Consider the following 24648-nt stretch of genomic DNA (forward strand, 5'->3'; position numbering starts at 1 on the left):
AATAAGGATATTAATACTCGATTAATTCTACTCCTTTCCTGCATGCCTTTTGAAGGCCTCTTGAAGGTTTTTGTAGTAGAAAGCACTACTTCTGGTATCTGTAAAACTCAGCAAAATAGAGGCCTGCTTTTTGCTGAAGACAAGAAGAATTAAAGGAGGGAAATACCCTCAGAGATTATGTCTACCATAGATGTGATGAGAACTGCTGTTCAGTATCAGTAATATGGGGCTATGCAATATGTAGTGCTAAAGATAACCCTTCAGAAAGCTTCTGATTAAAGAACTGACTCATGAGAGCCAATAAATATTGGGACAGCTACAAAAGATCTAGTTATAAAATTTACAACAAAACATTTCACTGTCAAAAAGAGAAATAAAGTGTTGCAAAATTTAACTGAGAAAAACGGACAAAGAGATATCAGTACAATTTCTTGTAACAAGTGAAAGTCTGATTAAAAATTTTAAAAGGAAGTGTTGTGTCATTTTTAAATCAGTATTTACAAACATATAGATTTTTAGATATTTTAATTTTTAAAAAACTTTATGCCTCTTCCATTTTTTATCCTGGTTTATGAAAAACACATATGGTGATCTATGGAAATTAATTGACCAATAAAAGTTCCTTCTATGGACATTTATATTTAAAAAACAAAACTTTAAGACCAATTTGGGGTTTGTTTTGGGGTTTTTTTGCAAGCCTTTCAAAAGTCAGGTTTTTGCTGGATCTTGAATGAAGACAGCTCAAGGCATTCCAAGTACAGGAACTGCTTATGTGCTATATTTTTAAAACACATTTATCTTGACTAGAAATAGTTGCTGCAATTGTGGAAAGTATTTCCACTGCTCAGTGTAACTTCCCTGACAATGCAAATGGTTCAAGATCGAATTCACATAGTTTATCTAAAGAAACAGTTCAATGGACTGAAATGAAATGCAGGTGTTCTCAGCATCAAACCTTTATTGAATAGTATCTTAAAAGAAAAGGAAATTACTAATTTTACTTGCTTTAGAATTGAAAGAGAAAGCTAAATGCAGGTGTTGTGCAAGTGTTTAAATTATTTAAAATGCAGCTAAAGAAAGAGCTTTAAGTCACAGCAATTCATTGACAGAAATATATGATAAAGACAATGGACATCCGGTATCAGGTAAAATCCTCTCTCTCAAAATAACAAGCTCTTTAGAAAAGAATCCACTATTCTTGCTATGTATATTATAAGGATAAAAGAAGCAAATGTACATATTGCTGCATTAGTGTACTGGTACATATTAAAGGCTGTTATACTTACTTTTCTTAATATTTTTCTTTCTTTCATAATGCACAACCTATTGCAAAAAAAAAAATCCAATGCACCGTATTCTGAAAAGGAACTGTTCTCTACAATAACAATGAATGAAATGTTACTTGTTATGTAATATATACCCTAATAATATAGACATTTATAAGCAGGAAGTTTATAAGTAGGAAGTTTACTATAATTACGATTTCATATTGCGTTTCTATACCCTAAAGATAAGCATATTCCTGGATCAACTAAAGAGCTAAACATCATGCATTAGCCAAAAAATGAACCTATTTAATGTAGTAAAAAGCTTGGTAAATATCCTTGAACCCAATAACAGTGAGTACTTTTATAAGATCAGTGATGTTTTAAATGAACTGTTTTTTTTAATGAGTTCCTGGAAAAATTGACAATACCTAGTAGCAATGTTAATACTGTCAGAAAAATAATAAGGCAATGAATGATTCAGTAAGAATACGCTGCACTTCAATTTGGAGGCCACTAATAAAGGTAAAGTTTTGCATATTCTGACAATTTTTCACTAACAGTGTATTTGTACAGTTGCTTGATCTTTAAGAATGTAATTAACCTATTTTTCTAGCCCTAATTACAAAGCAAAAAGAATCGCGTAGGTAAAAGGAAAAATTATTTTGTTTAGAAGGGAAATACAAATTATGCCTGAAGCCTAATAAATCTGTTGCTATGACAATCAAAGATCCTGGTCTTATAAAATCTTTCAGAATTTATTCACATGAGTAGTTCTCACTCACTGTGCTAGTTTTGACCTCTCCTATCCTGAGTGACCACCATAAGAGATGGAGACCGAAGTCATGGACTAAATGAACTCAATGGACATTTTGTGTGCATTTCTGGACATTTTACAAGGGTGGTCCATAGAGTAAGGGAATGATATCTGCATATTAAATATAAAGATGGGAAGGAGGATGGTGGTTAATGAGGATGTATTGAATAGTGTAGGACCTGAGCATGATGTAAATTGCATAGAATGAGGAATGGAGAATGGGCTGGCTTTGGCTGGGATAGAGTTAATTTTCTTTCTAGTAGTTAATATAAAGCTATGTTTGGTGCTTGAAACAGTATTTATAATACAGAGATGTTTTGGTTCTTGCTGAGGAGTGCTTCCACAGAGCCAAAACCACCCCACTAGCAAGTGCGCTGGGGGTACACAAGGAGTTGGGAGGGAATACAGCTGGGAAAGCTGACCTCAACTGACCCAAGGGATATTCTGTACCATATGGTGCCATACTCAGCATATAAATGGGGTGAAGAAAAAGGAAAAGGTGGGAGAGGAATGTTCACAATTATGTCATTTGTCTTCCCAAGTAACTGTGATACATGATGCAGCCCAGCTTTCCTGGAGATGGCTGAACACCTGCCTGCCCATGGGGAGTGGTGACTGAATTCCTCGTTTTGCTTTGCTTGTGTGCATGTGGTTTTTGCTTTACCTATTAAACAGTCTATGTCTCAACATATGAGTTTTCTGACTTTTCTGATTCTCTGTCCCATCCCACCAGGGGGAAGTGAGTGAGCAACCATGAGGTGCTTAGTTACCAGCTGGAGTTAAACAATAACATTCACATGAGTTGTCCCATTGATTGACACAGAACTGGTGGTGTGAGAAGAAGTTTGCAATGGGAGACTTGAATTTAGGATGCAGACCTTGTTCACATAGAGATCTGAGGGAATGACTTCCACAAGCAAGAGATTCTTTCTAACACTGAAGATGACATTTATGGTTGTGTTGTCCTTCCTCAGTTTTGCTTATTCGTTCTTACACTAGAATGTAATATTTCAGATAGTAAAATACACAAAATATCTACTTTGATGCAAACATCAAAGGTTTTGAACCTTTACTTGTAAAATCAAGGCTGATTCCCCTGAACCCTACTGAAATACTGTCACAGTATGGAATTGTGTTAGTTATCTCTGTTTTCTCCTGTTGCAGTGATTTGAAGAAGCTGCATTACCATTCTCTCTTTAAAAACTGCCTTATGGAGTCTTTCATCATATAAGGAGGAGATTTGTTGGGAACTACCACAAAATTACATCTTTTTGAATACTATTTAAGCTCTGATTCTTGTTCATGAGTCCTGCTGTGGCCTGGCCTTTTTGCTTTGACTCTTTTCATTCTTCTCACCCTCAAAATCAGCTGCTGGGAACCCATCACCTCCATACCCAGCTGGACAGCCTGTGACAGCTGGCACACAAACCTGTTCCTGTTCCATTTCCAACCCCATTAAAAGCAGCCAGATTTGTGAGGGGTTACCCTCAGAGCAGGGGCAGGCCCTTACCACAGTTTACTCGTCAAGAACCACTCAACTTTTTGTCTTCCAAACTCAGTGATCAACCAAGATGTGTAAGAAAATATAAATATTTCACATCATGACTCTCTCATCATTTAGTCTACCCTAATTTCTGAAACAGAGATCCAAGTAAACCAGGTTTTCTGGAAAATAAACCTGCTCCTCCATCTCAGTACATTCACTGTATAATTCCTGATCAGCTTGGCAATTTTTTTACAAAGACCCTAAATTTTTGTAAGTAGGGTTGTTAGTTAATAATATCTCCTTTCATCCAGGAAGATGAAACCATATTACACCTGTTAGTGAAAAATATCTTGCAACACTCAGTGAAGCCATTTCTAATAATTCTCAACACTACTCTAATATGTGGCAAAAATTACTGGATATGAGAACATCCCATACAGGGTTTGCTTATTTTGAGCTGAATCATAATTCACAGTGGTAGTTTTTTGGCTTTCTGACGTGTGTAAGAGGATCTGCCTCCCACTGTATCTAAAACACAGATCCAAGTCTGCATTTGATATTTGTTTCCCATGGAAACAAAATACAGTAAATCTTTGGTACCTGCCAATATTGCAGACATTCAAAACTGTTCTATAGTCTCCATTTACTCAGATAAATATTATTCAGGACTATTCTTACACTGATATAGAATTTATTTTACCTTTTATTTTTGCCTTCTAGCGGTCAGTGCACAACTGAGGTGTGGGGAAGGTATAGCACCATGACCCCAGAGAAACACACAGAGCAAGAGAAAGGGGAGGCAGGAGGAGGGGAATGGAGGGAGGGAGGGAAAAAGAAAGAGAAATGTCAAAGCAAATTCCTAAACATCCTCTTTAGCATGGAAATATGTACAATACAGCTACAGATGTTCCAGTCCGAGCGCAAATGACAGCACAGGTGGGCACACACACACACACACATACACACTGTCACAAAGCAAGGGAGAAAGACAGAAATGATCTTACATAGCTGCTGCAGTAATCAGGACACTTGCTGCTGGAAACAACCATACAAACAAACATTCTTTTGTTTCCTTTCTACATTTTTTCAATTTTCATTTCACTATTGCTATTATTTTATACCTCTTCACCATATCAGAAAGATGGTTATTACTAAAAAGAAGGAAAAAGGCCTTACCATGCAGTGCATCAGGAAGAGATGAGAAGCACAGAGCATGCTGCAGAGATTAAGCTCAGCATGGCATTCAGATATCCTTTGGAACTGAAGAAAATTGTCCAACCCATTCTTCCTAACAAAGCGGACAAGTTTTCTCTAGGCTTGAATTTTTCACCAGAAGTCAGATCCTTATAGTGCATTATATTTTCTTCTTCAGGAGATATATTTCCTCCAGTTAAGTTTCAGCTCCATAATGCCATTTCCAATCAGCTCTAAGAAGTTCTTCATTCCCAGATTCGTGGTGTCATCAGAGGGACTCCAAAGAAAATTAAAGAAAGAAAGAAAAAAAGAAAATAATACCTTACCAAAGCCCTGAAATTACTATGCTGAAAATGAGAAGATATGAAAAAAACACAACACCCCCCCTCAATTTTTCTATTATCTAAGTGTTTCACAACAATTAATACTACCTCTTCGGTCTCATATATCCAGTGCTGATGATTTGTAATAAACGGAGAGGCAAAAACTTTCCCAATTCGCACATGATGCATTTTCATTGCTGCTGCTCAACTGTGTATTACCAAACAACCCTTTTCATCTTGAGACATCTTTAAAACTATCTGACAAAAACATCGGCTATCCCCTTCCCTTCCCAAAGAACATAAATATTAGAATTTCTAGAAAAGTATTGGGGGTTTGACAAATAACCCAAAAATACAAATCAAATCTAAACCAAAACCCTCGAAGCAGAATGTTTCTTGAGCAAGAAGGTACTTTGCCTGAAGGATTTGGGGACACACGCACTAAGTATCATAGGGAAGGAGAGAGGGGAAAAGAATGATGGCTAATGGAGTGCTTGGAGAAGACGGGGTGGGACCAAATGGGTGTCAGGTGGGAGTGGGATCCTGAGTCACCCTCAGCCTCCTGCCTGCTCGCTGACAGCAGCTCGGGCTTCCCCTGCACTTTCTGCAAAGCATATTAATTGATTCTGGTTGCTGAGCAACTAACTCTGGGGAACCACATCGACGGCTCCGGCTCCAGCACAGCTTCAGCAGCAGCAGGGAGAGGGGATTGTCTCCTCCGCCTCTCTCCTCCTCCCGGGATCGGTCAGCCTACCCAGGATGTCCTTAGCTGCCCTGCAGGGAAGCTTTGCCAGGAAAAGGAAAAAGCCCCCACTAGGGCAGCAGAGAGAGGGGTTGGGATGCTCCCCCAGTCTGCACAGCACCGGCAGGACTCAGGCGAGCAGCCCTCCTTCACGCTGACAGCACCGCTGCAGCCCCGGGGGGCATCTCCCCGCTGCCGCCCTGCGTGGGGTGCCCGGGCCAGGGGGGCCGGTGTAGCCAAGGGAAACCCAAACAGGTATGTCGAGAGGTAGGTGAGCCAGGGTGGTGCAGCTTCTGTCTGAAAAGCTAACATCATCTGCAAAGGTGTTAAAATGACAAGAAAGTTCCATGGTTATCGTAGAATCATAAAATATCCTATTCTGGAAGGGACCCACAAAGATGATCAAAGTCCAATTCCTGGCCCTGCATAGGACAGCCCCAAGAATCACACCATATGCCCGAGAGTGTTGTCCAAATGCTTCCTGAACTCTGTCAGGCTTGGTGCTGTGACCACTTCCCTGGGGAGCCTGTTCCAATGCTCAACCACCCTCTGGGTGAAATCCAACCGAAACCTCCCCTGACACAGCTTCATGCCATTCCCCTGGATCCTATGTGAGTTTCCAGTTGCAGCTGTAGTCACTTATGTTCTGTCCCTGCAATAACAGAAATTGTATTGCTTATTCCTTACCTCTTTATCCTGTTGCATTTCAGACAAAGCAGACACTTGTCTGGTTGAAAGGGCACACACTAAACCAGAGCCACCATTCAGAGGAATTGCCCAGGTGTCTTTGACAGATACTGAAAAATGGAGCTCTCTGACATAACCTTTTAATTGCTTTAACTGATGTGTGTAAGTTCCACGTAAAAGAGAAGCAGCAATGAGGCTGTTTAGTTTTGGCCCATAAACGAAGTAACTAGAGCTGGCTTAAAGGGGTTTCTCCTAGAGCACCTCGACTGATGGCCCCATAGGAGTGACACAGAGGATTTCTGCAAGGCTGACACCAAGGGGATGGATTCTGAACAGGGCTGGACCTCTGCAATTTGTGGCAGGGCTTCTGCTGACTTCTGTGGCTCTAGAGTCTGAAGGAAATACCCAAAACACCACAGTGTCTGAAACATGACATTTCTTTTGTGCTGTTGTTCTGTATAAATCCTTAGTCAGATCATGGTATTTGTTCAGCACTGACTAAGCTGTCTTTCCATTACACAGGTAAGATGTAAGAAATAAAAACACCTAAAGATTTCTCTCCCCGTGACCTGGCAGTAAGTGCAATATCAGATCTTGGCCAAACTGTTCAAGCATGATTACTGTCAAAGACCTGAGCTAGATCAGCTCTTTATTCTGTTATAGTGATAGGACAAGTTAAAGGGCAAGGCACTGAGAACTGCCTTAGCTTGCAGTCATACAGCAGAATTATCTAATTCTCCCCTTGAAGAACTCCAACCTGTATCTTGTAAGCCCTATCTAAATGGCAAACACCAGGTCTTTGTGAAAAGGGGACAGGTTATCTTTAGGAAGACAGTAACTTTTCTGACAGTAGCTTAGCTGCACCACACTCTGCTTTCACGCTTTATAAAGGAAGATCTACAGTTTAGCCTCATTTTCTTAGCAAAGCCAGATGCTTCACATATATTCAAAGCTCAGAAAGGACCATTAGATCCTGTTAGCAGAGCTGTTCTGTGAAACAGATTGCAGAACATATTTAGTTCATCCAATATGTTTATTGATATGAACATATACTGGGAATTCTTAATCCCCCAAATACAACATACAGAGAAATATGGGAACATTTAGACTGAGGGAACAAAGAGAGGTGGAAAGATTTCCTAAATACTTACAAAGGAATTACTAAGTCTACATGAACTTATTTCACCATACGCATACTAAAGAAAGATTTGTTTTAGCATGATAAGCTGTAGTTGTTTTATCTTTTTCACTATTACTCCTTTACATTCTTGCCGGCGCCTGTTTTTATCCCCAACAGTACAATCTTTAAAAGAGTGACAACAAAGTATTAATATTTTAATGTGGGTTTTTTTGTACTTTATTTTTTACAAAGCAGAATACTAAACAGTATTGCAGCTCTCTGTAGTGGAGGAAATATCATTAAAAGTGCTAGGGAAGGGAGTTGAAGGGCAAAGCAATAAAACAAAACAACCACAGAAAGAAAGCAAGTAACCAACAGGTGATTTCAGAATGAAAGCAAACTAGCATGTAAGAAGGAGCTATCAGATTATTAAAAATATTTTAGGAGAGGTAAGTTTGGAGATGTAAAAATTTGAGCAGCTTTTTACTTTTTTTTTTTTTTTTTGGAAATTCAAAGCTGCTTAGATAAAATTCAGTCTCTTACAGAAAACAAGTACAGTATCTCCCTTTCACTTACACAAGACTTGAATTTAATCTCATATAAATGCTTTTTATTATGCATTGAAAAGGCTGACTAATGCACTCGTTCCGTTCCTATTCCATTTTCTATTTATCTTTTCGCACCTTTATATCCTTTCAATAGTAGCATTATCCTCTCTGAGAAAATGTGTCCTGTAAGCCTAAGGACCAGAGCAAGCTAGGACCCAGTCAGCCTTCGTTCCCTAGGCCTGGTTGGTACAGCTGGTGTCCCATGAAAACCATGTTGGTTAGTGCAGCTGAATCAGGCAGGCAGCATTCCTCCATGTTCCAGCCCTCCAGCCAGATAGGCCCCATACTACCAGACCCTGGGCATCAAAACAACAGGGATGTGCAACCAGCCAAGGCAACTGGTTGGGCAGAAGCCCATTTCAGATCTTAGACTGCCTCCTCTGTATTGCTGAGGCCTGATAGCAAGAGAAAACTCCCAGACAAATGGGAAGAAAAAAGCCCCTTCTGTCAATATGTTCTAGTCCAGAGTGTAGGGGAGGGCCAAGTGGAAGGATGACACTTGAAGAAGGCAAGTGAGTGCTGTAGCAAGCACGAAGTGGTGACCCAGGCCAGGGAAACAGTGCCTTTCTCTAGCCATGAGTGGTGCATGCCTGTGCCGCAGGGATGGAGGGCAGTCAGGATGGGTGGGCTCCCTACTCTGCTGAGCAATTACTCTACACTAGTTCCCTGGGGACTTGGAAGAGATTGTCAGACTTTAAGAAGTTGAAGCAGAAAAATCTCCCAGGAATCTCCCTGCAAAAGTCAGGAGCAGGGAAGATAAGGGAACTTGAAGCCGAGGTGGACCAACATTACTCCTTGTGTGTTCAGACCACCTCAGGAGCCTCCCTGTCATCAGGAGATGCCTTCCCACAGGGCAGCACAGAGGCCACTGTGAGGACTGTGAACTGAGTGACACGGGACACCTCCTCCCCAGTTCACACAGGTGCCTGCCTCAGTATAGCCTGGACAGCAGAAGTAAGTGAAACAACTTGTTTACCAAAACAAGCCTTCATCACAACCATAGTTTAATACTACAAAGACCATCACTTTACTCCTTGCAAGCCACACCTTTTCCAGTATCTGTGATTTGAGAACTGAATTAGATTTTTGAAAGTAGTATTGTATGTAAAAGATACAGTAATTGTAACATAAATGCAAAGATGTGCCCAGATTATGAAAATTCTTTAACATATAAAATTAAAGGTATAATTCAATTATGAACCAATTTTTTATTAAAAACTTGTGAAAATGATTTACAAATATATTTTCTGGGTACGTTTCTCACTTTGACCCTTCAATAACCTGTGTCTCAATTACTATTCAGTCAATTACAACACAAACAACTGAATTGATTTCTTGCTGTTTTAGTTTAAATGCCATAATACATGCAGGAGAGTCTGAGCTTCAGTGAGGGCATTTCCAGATCATCAGCACTTAATTGAAAAATCTGACCATAAGCAATAGACCTTAATACAAAAAAAGTATCCCAAGCATGACAGAGGATGTACATGTAGTTCCATCTATCTGCAGTATATTTAGTATCCCTAAAAACTATTTCTAACATATTTTAAATAAAGTATTACTGTAATAATTATTTTCAATATTCTATATGGCAACTGGTCTCATTCCTCTCTAGTTTCCATCAGTGCAAATCAGACTAGGATACCATTGTTGCCAAAAACTTGCAACAGTAAGAAAATAGTGCATGGTAAATAAATGGTAAGCAAAGTGAGTAAAATGGAAAACATTTCAGATTTGTTGTTCTCTTTCTTTTTAAATAAATTCTGCTTTATTACAACTTAACCGCCAACTGACTAGAGAGTGATAAAAGGTTACAGCTTGTGTTTGATAATTTTGGGGTTTGTTCATATTTTCATAAGTTAGTCTGAAAAAAATATTAGTGGATATGATTGGAATTTCATTTTTAGAAAAGTAAACCTCCTACATTCACTGGTTCAATGAAATCATCCTTAATTTACGTCCGTGTAGGCAGTGCAATTGATTGCAGTACTAATTGTCCATTGCAGAGTTAGCTTCAGTTTAAATTTGTTATGTACAGGTAATGTAGCACTGCTTTCTGACATCATTCTAATGCTAAAAATAGCATTTAAATATATCTACATCAAAAATGGATAGTAGCAGAGCCATATTCACTGCAGAAAATACATACGCTAAGTATTTTTCTTCTCCAGGAAAAGAAAACCTGGTTTGAAATTAACTTCTCAGCACACAAAAGAAATATAAATGCATAATCTCAACTGATTTAAAAATGGATATCTTGACCTAAGCTTCCATTTTGTATAAGCAATGTGCAGTGGCAGTTGCATTTTTGGGGGGAGTTACTGATACTGAACACAAGTGACATTTCAAAACGTATGGTTTTATCCTACTTCTCTGACCTAGGTAGAAAAACACTCCTTGATTTCTATGTGAAGAAGACTGAGCTCTGTTCTTAGGGGACTACTACAATTTCAGACAGAAACTGCTTAGCCTATTGCACCAAATAGAGGCAGACTTGCACCTCTAATGCTGCTTAAATAGACTAGTTCCTTTCGTACATAGAACCACTCCAGAAGACAGGTACTATTTTCTGAGAGGTAGTGATGTGTTTGCAGTGTCTGTATTGGAACTGGAATCTCATTAGAAAAACTGTAATCTTGCTGTACAGCCTTGTAGTAAGATAGGACATACAACGCATGAATTCATTGAATCCCAGGGGTGATCATCTGCCTGAAATTCTTTTCTAGATCAGCATGTTCACACGTGGTAAAAAAAGCTCTCAAGCAGCAACAGTTATTACTGCTGAATAAATATTCACATTATTTCTCAACAGGCAATATACCCACTGGGCAAAAAAATTATAGTATGCTAATGAAGGATTAGACAGACTTGGGCTAAATTAGTCCTACTACAGTTCTGTTAAGCTCCTAGGTGTGTATTACATGATGTTACTATTTAATACCATAGAACAAAAATGTCTCTCTCTCCCCTAATTTTTTTTCTCCTTTTTTTTTGTCCCCTTTCTTCTCTTTTTTTTTTTTTTTCTTTCCTTTTAATAGAAAAGGTGGAGATTTCCTTTCCTGGTTTAACTGCCAAGCATTAAGAAAAGTAATGTAACCTGAATATTCCAATGATTCACACCTAGGCCTTTTAATTACTGCATCATACACAGGATGCTGCTAGAATGAATATTGCACAGCAGCCAAAATAGTCCTAAGCATTATTCAATACTCCAAAATGCAGAGTATGGGTGTTGCCATGATACTGCACAGTACTCGAAGAAACAGGCTTTGAGGAATTTGACAGAAGCCAGATTTAAGTAACTGCTGGCATTTCTATTCTGAGTATAGCTGATCTCCAGAATACCAGTATTCTGACTGGTAAAACCTTTCAAATGCCTGTTTAGTCTTTGCTTCACAAGAGACTCATCAGCCAGCTTGGTTTTCTTTTTGCCACTAGCAGAGGTACCTTTGTAAGCATCTTTCTGGTGAAAGCCCCTGGGAACAGCTCAGAAAGTCCCTGAAGATCGACAGAGAATGCCCCTTAGCTGAGGGGAAGAAAACTCCAGCCATCCTCTGCCAGGCTCTTTTAAATCCTTCTGAAATACTCACTCTGTTGATTATATTTTGAAAGCTTTACTGGTGAATAAAGCTTCCTCAGATTCCTCAGAGCCAAATGATAACAGCAAAATATACAAATATATATCCACAGCATACTCTGAGGTATCGTCTTTCAAAAAAACCCCAGCAAAACAAGACAAATCAAAACCAGCCTGAACATGTTAACTCTTTATGATATATCTATTTCTTAAATATCTCAATTGCTTTTAGGCTGTTCCTTGGTGCTGGTCTCTGTTTAATTAATTAATCACAGTGTTTGCACATCTTGAATGCTTTGTTTTAATGTCTCACTCCCTTCTGTGGATTTCTCTGCTGTGAGATTTTAATGAGAGCCATTTCTCATGTTTTTATGCAGAATTACTATACAGAGGAGAAAGTGATAATAACTCAGTCTTCTGTTAATTACACTTCTAATTATTCTTAGAAGTTTATTTATAATCATGTCTGCCAGCAGGATTTGTTTCAATTATCATAGCCAGATTGGAAATGGAGCTTAAATTAATTCTTTCTGTAAACAACCATATTTTAAAACAAGCAAGAAAGAAGTATTAATATTTATTTTTTAACTCAAAATTCTCCATTCTCTGATTGCTATTCTTGTAAACAAAAATCTTAGAGAATCATGTAAAATCTTTGTCCTTCAATAACTTAATACATAAGCTAGCAAATGTTCTCAGAGGACACAAAAAAACTTAATTAAGACAAAACCTATTTATGGTTAAAGGGTCTTTTTTTTTTTTTTTTCTAAATGGTAATCAGTGCTTTTATGTTAAAAGTCTTCAAATAGAAAGCCTCACCTCTAGAGGCATAGCAGTGCCATTACTCAAAGAGAATAAGTGTTCTTTCAAGGGTGAAAGGGAAAGAAATATCTATTTTTGATGCTGTTAGATTCCCACTTGCAAGCCAGGAAACCCCTTGTTTACCACAGTGTTTCTACAACAACGCAGACCTCATCTGATAAGTAAGCTGCCAAAAGATCTCAGTTAAGGAAATCATGTTTTCAGGGAAAAACTGATCAACAAAAATCTTTAGAAAGTACAATCCTATACACATTATTTCATTTATCATATGGAATAATGTTGTTTTAACCAGAGGAATCAATCCAGAAGTAATTATAGGAGGACAAAACCAGTTATTTCACTATGCACAGATGATTGAGATACACATCCTCTTCCAACAGTATATAAATGTGTAAAAGTTGCATACATTAGGGATTAATTTCGAGTGAGATACAGATCTCAGCTATGGAAAGAAATAATAGTTATTGTATAGGTAGAAGGTTTGTAACCTGACAGATAGAAAATGACTATGTGCAATACTGCATGTTTAAAATTTAAGAAATACAGTTTGCCTTCATATCAAACACATTTCCCTTCGACACCAGCCCCCTGCAAGCCCCTGCCCCCTCACCAAAACAAACGGTGGAAGAGAAGCCTGTGAGACTTACCTGTTTGCCTTAAAGGAGATGAAGAAGTTTTTAAGCATCAAAGTTCTCGTGACAATCAGCCGCTAGCACTTAGCTTACGTGAAAATAATTACATTCTCCCATCTTTTAGATTTCTTAGTAAGTGAAAGCTAGAGATGGATGCCAGCAGCCTTGTTAAAATATCACTGTAATCCGTGCAAGCTCTGGAGATCGCTCAGAAAACCAAGTCATAAACATGCAGTGTCTATAGCTTCACAAGCAGCTCAGCATTTTCCAGGTGTGTACACACCTTCCTTTTCCAATACTGTACTTTAGAGAGCACTCTACCTATCTCCATTTGAGTAGAAAGAACACAGTTGTTGAAAGTAAATTCTATGTGAACAGAAGTGTTCTACATTTTTAGGTTTTCTCACATCAAATAGTTACTATTTTAGGAAAGGAGACACCCTTTCGGTTTTTTGGTTGTTGCTATTTCCTCGTAAATCAAAAAAGGAAAAAAAAAGCTTCAAATAGAGAAGCAAGAAGCAAAGAAAAGGATATAGCAGTTCAAGAAGCAGCAGGCAAGGATGGGTGTCTTGTGATTGCTTTGAGTTAATACTCCTCAGGGGGAGATGAAAAAAGCACAAATACAGCAAAATCTGTCTTACAGAGTAAAAATCTGTTGTATAAGCCAGTCTCTGGCAAAGTAAAACAGCATGTGCATTTACTCCATTAATTTCTAGCATGCCAGAGTGCAAAGGAAATTAGAAGCTTTCTGTTTATTAGCAGCAAACAGGTAGGAAGGAGGAAAGAAAATTCAGGATATGTAACTAGTGTAATTGTTTCTGCTCTCCTGAGAAACGTATCAGATCTATTGAAGCTGTGTGTGTGAAAGCAGTATTTATCAGCACCACAGAACATTTTATCATTGCCAGTATTTTCTGGAGCATATGTGGAAGGTGCACATTTAATAATGCTGCATCCCCTAGATGCTAATAGCATGTTTGTGACTGCTCTTTCTATAGCTTAAACATGCCTCTAGACTCTCTGGAAAATATGACTATGAAAGCTGTTACAAGAATCATAAGTACTGAACACTTTGGAGTAACTGACCCAATTACTGGCACCAAGCAATGAGAACTTCAGCCTAACAACCTTAATTCAAATCCCACTAAAGCCCATGAAAGTAGATTTTGAGAGGCTGTGAATAAGGACCTTTGCCAGCTGGCTCCTGTGTCCCTGGGCATCATAACACAGCTAAATCACAAAGTCACCAAAAACAACTTGGAAGGAGCTGGTTGAAACCCTGCTCTGACCTGAAGCTCTCCTGGATGTAACAGGAGAATTTGCTCACATAATGTATGCAGCACAAACACATGCCTGTTCCCTTCAAGGCCAAGATAAAAACAGTCCATTTATTTGTATGATGAGTCCAATCACAGGCCAAAATGCCACTGAGCCAAATGCTATTCAAGCATAAAACAAAGAAACTCCTCAGCTGCATGAATTTACTGTCCAGCTGTCACCTTTCATACATTCCACACATACATCCCACCTGCAGTGCCACCAATTCTTGCAGAGCACGGGATTCTTGACTTTAAAGCTTTCTAGTTATTAACCCTGCCATACTTTGGGTCATTTTCCCCCATAGCAGAGTTTGATCTGGCCCTTTCCAATCAGTGAAAACATCACATTTTGAAAAAAAAACCAAACAAACCCAATTTCCATTACTCCAGTTTTTAGAGTGGCTGAAGTCAATGAGCATCTCAGCAATACACTGAAAATATGAAAAATGGAAAAAAAAAAAACCAGGGCCATGTTTCATATTCAAGCTTTGAGGAACTGGACGTGCCAGAAGCAGCAAATCCCACATCCTTGGCACAGAACAAAACACTGATAGCTCGGGTCTTTGCCTCAAAATACTGCAGCACTTACTTTGCATATTCCCTTCTTTGCTATATTCACAATTCTGCATTTTGCTGCAATGCAAGTATCCTAAGCTTACATGTTCATGGAAAACCCCTGTCCCTTTGAGGAAGCATTGGCTGCTGATCTTCTTGTAGGGGAAGTATTTGCTCATATGTTCCTAAGCATTAGATATGCTGCCAACTCCCTTTCTATATCTGATGTCCAGGTGGAAGGCAAATACCCTTTCTAGACGCACAGCAACCCTACTGCCCCTGGAACAGCCACAGATAGGAAGGTGAGAACACAGATTTTTTGGCATTGCAGAGAAAATCCCAGCCTACCACTCAGTCCAGCAACTTTCAGTGACATCTTGAGTTGTTCCAACTCTGTTTAGACCCCTCTAGACTCCTATGAAAATTTTTCTCTTCCTTGTTCACTCCTCAATTTTGTTGGGTGTTTGAGTCTTCCCACTGGCACAGGGCTGGTTTCCAGCCCAACCTTTGACAGAGAACCACATGCAGCACCCCTGCAATAAAAAAAGCAATAAAGCACTTGCACCATCTATTGCAGGATATGTAAGCAAACAGCACTTCCACCCAAAAAGAAGCTGCCACTGCCACTGATGCAGCATGCAGTACTTTTTGCACACCACCATATATTTCCCACTATGGTAACCTGAAACTACAGAGGAAGGGCTACTCTAGCATTGTTGCTGCAATAAACTCTTTGGTGTTATGTGGCAGAAATCTTAATGCACAGCCGGTTTTCAACTCACATTTGACTTCCAAATATGCTTGCAATGCATTCTGTATTTTTAGCATGCCCAGGATCCGCATTTTACGTTACCAGTATGAGATATCTTTGAAGAGGTCTGATGTTAATGAACTTTGGATAGACTGGCCCATTTTAACATTGGGCAGTCGGAGAAAAAAAATTAGAAAGACAGATATAAGATATCAGTAGCTTCTTCCAGAAACAGAGGTCAGTGGCTATGAAATTTGTCACCATCTTGTTAAGCATCAAGAACTTCAATATTTTGACACTACAAAGTGCACCTGCCTCTAGAAATTATTTTGAATGTCTGAATTATCCCTCTTCCATCAGATCCAATAATCCTTGTGTAAAAATATTTGCCTTATATTTTGTACAAAATACTTCCAGCACTCAAAGGTATATTTTGGGAATAGAGGTCAACGTGCGTGTGTCCCAAAGGTAGGATATTAATAACACTAGAGGATCTATAGTTTTCCATAAGACATGGCATTTCAGCTACTGACTGTAAAAAATTGAATCTGTTCCAAGGGTTGTTTTTACATAGGAAGGTGACACTATCCTTGCAGAGGGCTTATGGGTATTCCCTTCTCATCCTGGGAGAATCTGAGTGTCCCAGGAAGGACTCTGAACATCGTCAGTGCCTTTTGAAGGTCAGAAGGAAATGAGTGAGGTATACAAGCCCCTCAAGGAGCCAGGATCCTAGCAAGCATGATATAATGCTTCATTCTGTCATCTGGATTTTCTTCCATATTATTCTAGCATGAAAAAAGCCTTTGACGGACTGGGATCAATTAATTTTAGAATATGTGCACGTCCCTGAGCACTAAAGACCTCCAAATATACTTTTTTTGTATCTTGCTCACAGAGTTTTTACCAAAACAGTTCTCCCTATGCATCTTGGCAAGTTGTTTTCACTAAATAATATAGCCTGCACAATTTCCTTGGTGAAATATAACCAAATGGTAAAACAGTCTCAAGACCAAAACCAAAATACTAAAAAACATAACTACTGAAAGTTAGCACTGTCTAGGGTACAGAGTCTTGTAAGAAGAAACAATAAACAAGAAACACAGGATAAACAGGAGTGGAAACTGGTGCATTTAACAATTACATTACTTTTATTTCTAACCAGAAACATAAATCCTGAGGCACTCTGTGCATATCCATATTCATATCTGGAACAAATTTATTGGTGCTTAAAGAACAAGTCCCTATACCTGGGACTGAGGAAGTTGAGCCTGCAGCTCAAGATTCAATTTGGGCTTGAGTTCAGCCATATTTTAAAATAACACTTTGTGATCATTTCTACTTGTAGCAACAGCAGCAAGAAATGAAAGAACTGTATTTAATTTTGATTAAGATCAAACAAATTTTTTTGTCACATTCAAAATCAGTTCTAACACTGCAGAGCTGGACTATCTCACATTCCCTGCAAAAGAGTAGAACCCTTATGTAAACATCCATATCATGCCAACACATGTGTGTTGATAAATAACTTTTTATTTACTGTCCTGTGCTCAGTGTTCAAGTGCCCAAATATTTAAGCCAAGCTTGAGAAAGAGGCAGCATTTCTTTTATGGTCCAGAGACAGAAACCCCTTTATTAAAGGAAAATGACTCTACTCTTTCAGCTACTCTAAAAGAAGGTTACAACACATTCCTTGCAGAAATCATTCATGTGATGAATGGGGGAATACTGTAATAGGCTGCCAGGATACATAGATATAATGCCATTTTTTTTCCTTGGACTTTCATGAACTCTCTAGGGTCCAAAAGTACATCACACTCTGAAGTGAGTCCATCAGCTCTTGAAAAAAAAAATTCTAAACTTCTTGAGCACCCCTCAGCACCCTAAAAATAAAAGATAAATTACAAAATGGAGGTGAAACAGAAAGATGATAATTGAAGGCCAACTCGAGGATAAAAGTAGAAGTAGAAAGGCTTAGGGCAAGGATATTGGGGGGAAAATAGAGCTGTAGGAAGAGAGTTAGAGAGAACAGAGGTACAGGTCAAGGAGGAAAAGGTATGATAAGATTTAAAGTCATGTAAAAAGAACGAAGGTGTGAAGCAAACAGTCTGGAATCCTGGCAGAATATTCCCCAAACTGCAGTTTGATCATGTCCTGAAATTAACTGCCTAGGTCAAATTCTCTTCTGATTTACTCTTTGGGAGCCAATCACTGGTAAGAATGGGAAAAAAAAGAAAGTGAGCATGATTTAATTTGATTGTCCATATTTTTAAACTGGTTTAGGTAATCTTTTTGCACTAAGATTTTACTAAGATTTCTTACTGAAAGCATTTCTTTCAGTTCTTCAGTGTTTGCTATGTGATGTATAGTGCCTGGCATCGGGATGCTTAGCATCAAACTACTTTTTCACTGAGGACTGGATCTAGCTCTTGTAATCAGAACTGGAGTGATTTCAATGCCATTCACAAATTAAAAGTCACCACCAACAAGCTGCCAAAGCAGCAGTTTAAGCTCTGCAGTTTTGCACTGCACTGATATGGGTTGAATATGCTCTTGTGGATGGTGACAGTGTCACAGCTGACTGGAATGGCAATTTCCAGTTCATAGATGGTAAAAAATGATAAATGGCAAAAAAGTTGAGAATGGTAGCTTTTTAACTTCTTTTGACTCCCCAAACCATACCAATTTATATTTTTCCTTTCTTCACTTTTAACATTATACACTGTTTCCCACGAAGTGCTATTCATTCAAGGCCTAGTGAGTGTCAGTGCTGTCCAATTAGAATCCCAAAGGGATCACAACCATGCAGGTAATGGCAAGAAGCATGGGACAAAAAGAGGGCTTTAAAAAATAAAAGCTTCTACCTTATACAGGTAGAAGGGACCTCAGGCGGTCATCTAGTGAACCTTTGAGTCTGACCCACTTTTGCCTGCTTGACAGAAGTGCCCACCTTCCTCACAAGGTTAGCTGTAATAACGGGCTGTCTTGAACAGATGGCAAAGACTTTGTTTAATTTCTTTTCAATTTTTCTCTGACTTCATCCCTTCAAGAAAAGGCAGTACTTAAATATTATGAACGTGTTATAATCATTCTCACTGTATGCTAGTCTATAAACTTCGTAAACCATAAATAAATAAGCCACAGATATTTTACATTAGTTGCTGTTTTGATTCATGCATTGCATGGGAAAGATTTTTGGGTTTGTGAAGAAAATATTACATAAGAAAGATTCAGCCCTGTCATCCATTCATGACAACATTTGCATTATAGAGAACCTGTGACCAGTCCTTTCCTGAGCACTTTGAATAGTACGTGCAGTAACATTTTTTAAATTTTGTTTGAACAAAAAAAAAAGTATGCTTGCATCTCCTGTGACTCATTAACTCAACAAGGCCATAATATATCAATCAAGCTACATGTAAAGAGGAATATAATAGCACAATGAGTCTGTAGTCCTGTTTCTAATTAACATGGCTTAACCAGACACAATGAGCAATCTCACTGTGTAAGCATACTCCTGTGACTGTCATATAAAAAATAATCTGGAAAGGTTCAAAGGATTTCAGTCCAAAAACCTGGTTATTTTTTCCATCATCACAGCTCAATTTTGTTTCAACTAGCAGCTTTTGAAGGGAGTAGTTGAGAGCAGTATTTGAAGAGGAGAGCTGGAATCATCACTACCCATATGCAAAACAGACATAATATTTACTTCCCACAAAAAGACACTGTCATGTTTTCATTAAAATTAATAAAATGTTTTGCAATCTACAATGGAAAACACTGTCTAAAGTCAAACAATTATATTCATAAAAATGTTTTTGTTTTTCAGGCCACTTACAGACTGCCATTTGCTTGTTTTGCTCTTTCTTATTCCTATAGAATATTCTGTTGTTTGGTCTTTAGTTTGTACTTCTATCCTCATCCTTGGAATCTGATAACACTGGGTTCTGGCATGGTGCTTTGCATGTTTGCCCTAGAAAATTTTAAAGACCGCGATCATTTCATGAAGTCAGGAAGGAAAATTTCAATTTTGGAAATACTGGTACCATATACATTACAAAACAGCTTTTCTAGGTCTGCGAACTCATAATCTCCACTGAAAAGCAACACTGCTTGACTCTAGTCTACCAGATTTCTTTTATATTTATTCTGGGTTTTTTTAAGAATATCTCTTTTGTTTATCCAAGACTAACAAAATCAGAAACTTAAGACAGGTGAGGAATGAAGAAGTAGTACTGTTACACATAGCTGTACTGTACCAGCACTTTGTCAAGAGAGGCTACTCTGAATCTTCTGTCCTGAGGCATTAAAGCAAAGGTCACAGTAACTTGTACTCATGAAAGATCCTGTGGTTTTTCCCATAAGCTTCAGGTGACAAATGCAGAACCTTGGACAAAATCCAACTCAGGAAATTGCCTTCTAACTACATAAAATAATTTCTATAGTTTCAACTGAGTAATGTATTTTTCTCTACTCTCCATCATAAGGTCCTGTTGCTGAGCAGCCTTCAGTAACATGAACATTTTAACCAAGAGTTGTTTTGAATTACAAATACTCCTAAATAGTTAAATTTCGCAGAATATTTTAGCAACTGGGTTCAAAGAGCTATAAAAGCTCAAGCTTTTCTATTGCCATTTTATGTTAAAGAATTAACTTCTTGTGCTAATACAGTATTTTTCTAAACATTGTATTTAACTTTACAGTTGATAATGTCTTATTCCTTTTTTATTTATTTTTCTCCTACAAATGCTGGAAAATAGTTTCTTCTATAAGCTGTCTTGTTAGAGTCTGATTGGCAATTCTTAGCATAAGGAAAGAAAAGACTTGTTTCTTTGCTTTTAACACAGCAGATCTAATGGACAATATATTTTTAGTTGCATACCATAAAGATGAATTATTTAGAGAAGGACAATGGTCAAAGGCTAGATAGTTTCAGCTGCTTGAAAATGCACATAGAACCCCTGAATTAGCTTGTAATGCCATTATGAGCCTGAAATTTATGGGAAACATTAGGACCAGGGCTCTGTGAATATTATGGCTGAGGGTTTTAGAAAAACTTAACTCAGCAAAGATACCATAGAGGATGACCCAGGTTCAGTGTCCCACAGTAATTCCATAGCTGAATATTATCTGCCTCTCTCCATCAGCAGCCCCTGGGCAGTGACCCCTTCTGAGGAGGCCCCTCATCTCTGTTCTGGTGGTTTGAACAAGGTAAGGCTTCTTGGCAGTGAAGGGGGGTTTGGCCATCTTGGTGCACAAGGAGTGTTGCACGAAATCACTTCTAATAGATTTTGTTTTGCAGACACATTCCTAGGCCTGCTGGAAAACTCAAACAGTTCCATAAATTTTGAATGACTTTGTACTAAAAGATATATGTTTAAAGGCTACACTTTTTAATAAAAACATAATTTCCACACTTCACGTGTGAGTTTGCCTCTCTCTTATAACACTTAATACTGGATAAAAAGATATTTATATTCTGTGAAGAAAAAAATTATCTCCAGTGAAGACATAGTCATTAAAGTTCTTCTGGTCTGCAAAGGCTTATTTCCTTCTAACTGCATATATTTTTTTCTGCAGTTAGTTTTAGATAATCATATTATTCGCTGCTAAGTTTTTTGAATGATATGTCGAGTACTTATTCTATCAAACAGCTGCCATCAAATAGTCTTAAAGTCCTCAAAATAGACTTAAGATCCTCCAAGTCAGTCAGTGACAGCCTATTATTTGCATACACTACCTTAAGACAGCCATGGGTGTAGCAGTTTTGAATACCATTTTCATATATTATTTCCACAATACAGCATTTCCTTATGATCTTAAAAATATATGTGAAACTCAGCACAAAATAAAGACTAAGTAATTTTTTCACAGATAAACTACAAAAAATGGAACAACGTTTGTCCATATATTTTGAAATTCAATATGTTTAATAAATTACAGCTTCTAATATATTCAAGTGAGGTTGGGGGGGGAAGGAAGGAAGAACTGAAGGATCTATCTTTTTTTGTTGTTGTTTAAATGGTATAATTACCATATTTTAGTGGATTAATTATCTATGAGGAAGGTCCCATTTATGATGAAGTATTAGCTGCTAAATGCAGCCCTAATATGAAGCACAGCAAGTTGCAAGCTAAACAGTCATCTTTGAGGTTATCAGGAAGTGTAGTATACTGGGTGTTTAAACGTTCTTTCAACAGTCTTCTATATTCAAGGTTGGGTGTTTTTTTTTCTTTGCAACTTTAATGTTTTTCCAGTGCTTTGTTGTTTATGTTTGGGGTTTTTTTTTAATTTAATTTATCATACATATGCTCATGAAGATGGAGAGAAACAACTAGGAATATTTTCATGAAAATGTATTTTGTTTCATAGACTGAGAAATAAATTAGACTGAGGAATAATTTAACAGGTATACACACATACCAGGAACAATTATCTAGTTCTGTAATTTATTTGGTCTATTACATTCTATTTCTTTTTCTAAACACCTACTGTACAAACTTTTTCCAACCTATTCTCATAAAGTACAACACCATTGCATGGGTGATCATTATGAAGAATTATATTTCTGAATTAAACTATTTCAAGCTGAACAAAATAAAGCAAATTCTTTTCTCATTTATACTGTAATGCAAAATTTTCTTAATAACTTATTCTTTAGTGTAATTTCACAAAGTTTTGCAATGAAATCCAGGGCCTCAGTTATAATCAAATTTACAGAAAGGTTTCCTCCAATATGCCCATTTCTTAGAATGCTGTTCATTTCATAAACTTTACACTTTCAAATACATATATGTCATAAACAACAGTGGTATTCATAAGTAAACCCAAGAAAATAGATATTTTTCCACTTTTTCTTTTGCTATCATTTTTTTGAGCTTTGTCCTTCAGCAAGTTATTTAAAACTTCAGCTTTTTCTGCTCTAAGAACTTATTTATTCTTGTCTCTCCTTGGTGAAGTTATAGGACTAATTTATATGCAGCAAACACATAAAAATTCCACAAGAATCTGCATAGATATTTCTCTATTCTTTTATACAATATTTCATTGTTACAGCACTTGATTTCTCTACAGTTTTAACAGAATACATGTTCTATACCTCTTAATAAATCATAAGAGAATACCTATTAGATAAGAAGCAAGAAAAGTTAAAAATGCTGATATGGCTTTCCGAAGCAAAAAAAAAAAGAAATAACTCTTAAAAAAATACGTTCTATCAATCTAACAGTCCTAGAGCCAATATTAGGCATAGTCAAACTCAACACACAACACAGATGCCTTGCCCATCAAAAGCTTGAAAACTGGGTGGTTTTCCACCAGACGGGCATGATACACAGAATAAGGCAACATGCAAATTTCATTTTAACAGGTTTTTTGGCCTATGCTGGAGGAAATTATAACCAATTCATCATATTTTTTTTTCTCAAGTCTGATATTTCCTATGCCTTCAAAAATGATTATAGAGTTTTTTTCAGGTTTTTGCATAAAAGAATAAAAAAAAAGAAATACTAATTGCTCAACTTAAGGAAATACAAGAGCTTCTAAACTATTGTAAAGTAGGGCAGATATACCAAAAGCACTTTTGGAATGCTGACTGTAAGTTTTCCTGTTTCAGCATTAAAATTTAGAGATTAAATTCTGTTCTATTTCCCTCTAGTGACCACTTTCATTGAAACAGGAATTCATTCAGATTTATTGTGAAGTAGTGGAACAGGAGATGACCCCTTAAGGCAGCCACTCATTCCTCTTGGAGCAAATTATGTAATTCCTGGATTTGATTTCCAGTGCACATGAGGCACAAGATGTGCTTTAGATAAAAAGAACAGGGACAAAGATTTAACATAGAGGAGGGCTTTATTCAAGTGCTCTAAAATGGAATTTCCAAAGATGTTTTCAATTTTGGTATCTGCTGCTCTGCCAACATGCTTTTTGAGATCAACTTCTGTGAATTCAAGTGAGACATCATTTTTATGCTGTTAAGTTTTAAACAGTATGAACCAATTACTTCCACATAAAAAGGTGAATGCCTATCTCAAATGCACTTCTATCTGGGGTGATGCTTTTGCAGGCACTGGAAATTTTGCTACAGTTGCATGAGCTTTGAGAAATTTTCCCTATTTTTTCATTTTTTGATGTTGGTAATCTATATCTCAGATTAGAAGTGTAAAAAAAAACAATTCTAAGAAAAGCATTGCCAGAATTTTCTGCCTGTCCCTTTTTCTTCTTATTATAGCCCCAAATTTTATTAAAATAAAAAAAGAAGGGCAGGGGGGAAGGTTTTACAGGAAAACAAAGGCTTTTTTTTTTTCCCCTTTGTTGACAGCAAGACACACTTAGCAATTTCCATATAGAATAATACAAGGGAATACAAGTGGTTGTGTGTTCAGGCCTACTGTCATTACTAAAGTTAATCTCTTGCATTCATTGAGAAATATCTTTGAGATCAGCTCACTGAATTTAAAGAAAGAATCTTTATCTATAATTCTTTGCACAAACCCATGATGCTGTGCAAACCCACAAACCCAGACACCAGCACTGAGTGCGAATACCTGTTTCAAAGCCATGGTTAAGTGCTAATTCCTAGGTCATCCTTTCCATATGTTCCTGAGACTTCCAGTCAACAGATCACCTTAAGCCATAAAATGTTCTCCCTGGCACCATGCCCTCTTCTCAAGAAAATTTATTTGAAACAGTATAAAGGTAAGAGAAACAAACTCACCTTTGCACAACTTAGTAGACCTTTCCTGATCACA

General features: G+C 37.6%; 1 long non-coding RNA gene across 1 annotated transcript in view; it reads right to left on the minus strand.

The window, feature by feature from the left end:
- Positions 1-24648, minus strand: part of LOC113944458 — a 165799-nt gene that overhangs the window by 29321 nt on the left and 111830 nt on the right. The window contains exon 4 of the long non-coding RNA XR_003526696.1: positions 4745-5039. This is a non-coding gene — a long non-coding RNA (uncharacterized LOC113944458). The remainder of the gene's footprint in view (positions 1-4744; positions 5040-24648) is intronic.

This window comes from Corapipo altera, unplaced genomic scaffold (genome assembly GCF_003945725.1).
Source record: "Corapipo altera isolate COAL_440 unplaced genomic scaffold, ASM394572v1 23, whole genome shotgun sequence".
NCBI lineage: Eukaryota > Metazoa > Chordata > Aves > Passeriformes > Pipridae > Corapipo > Corapipo altera.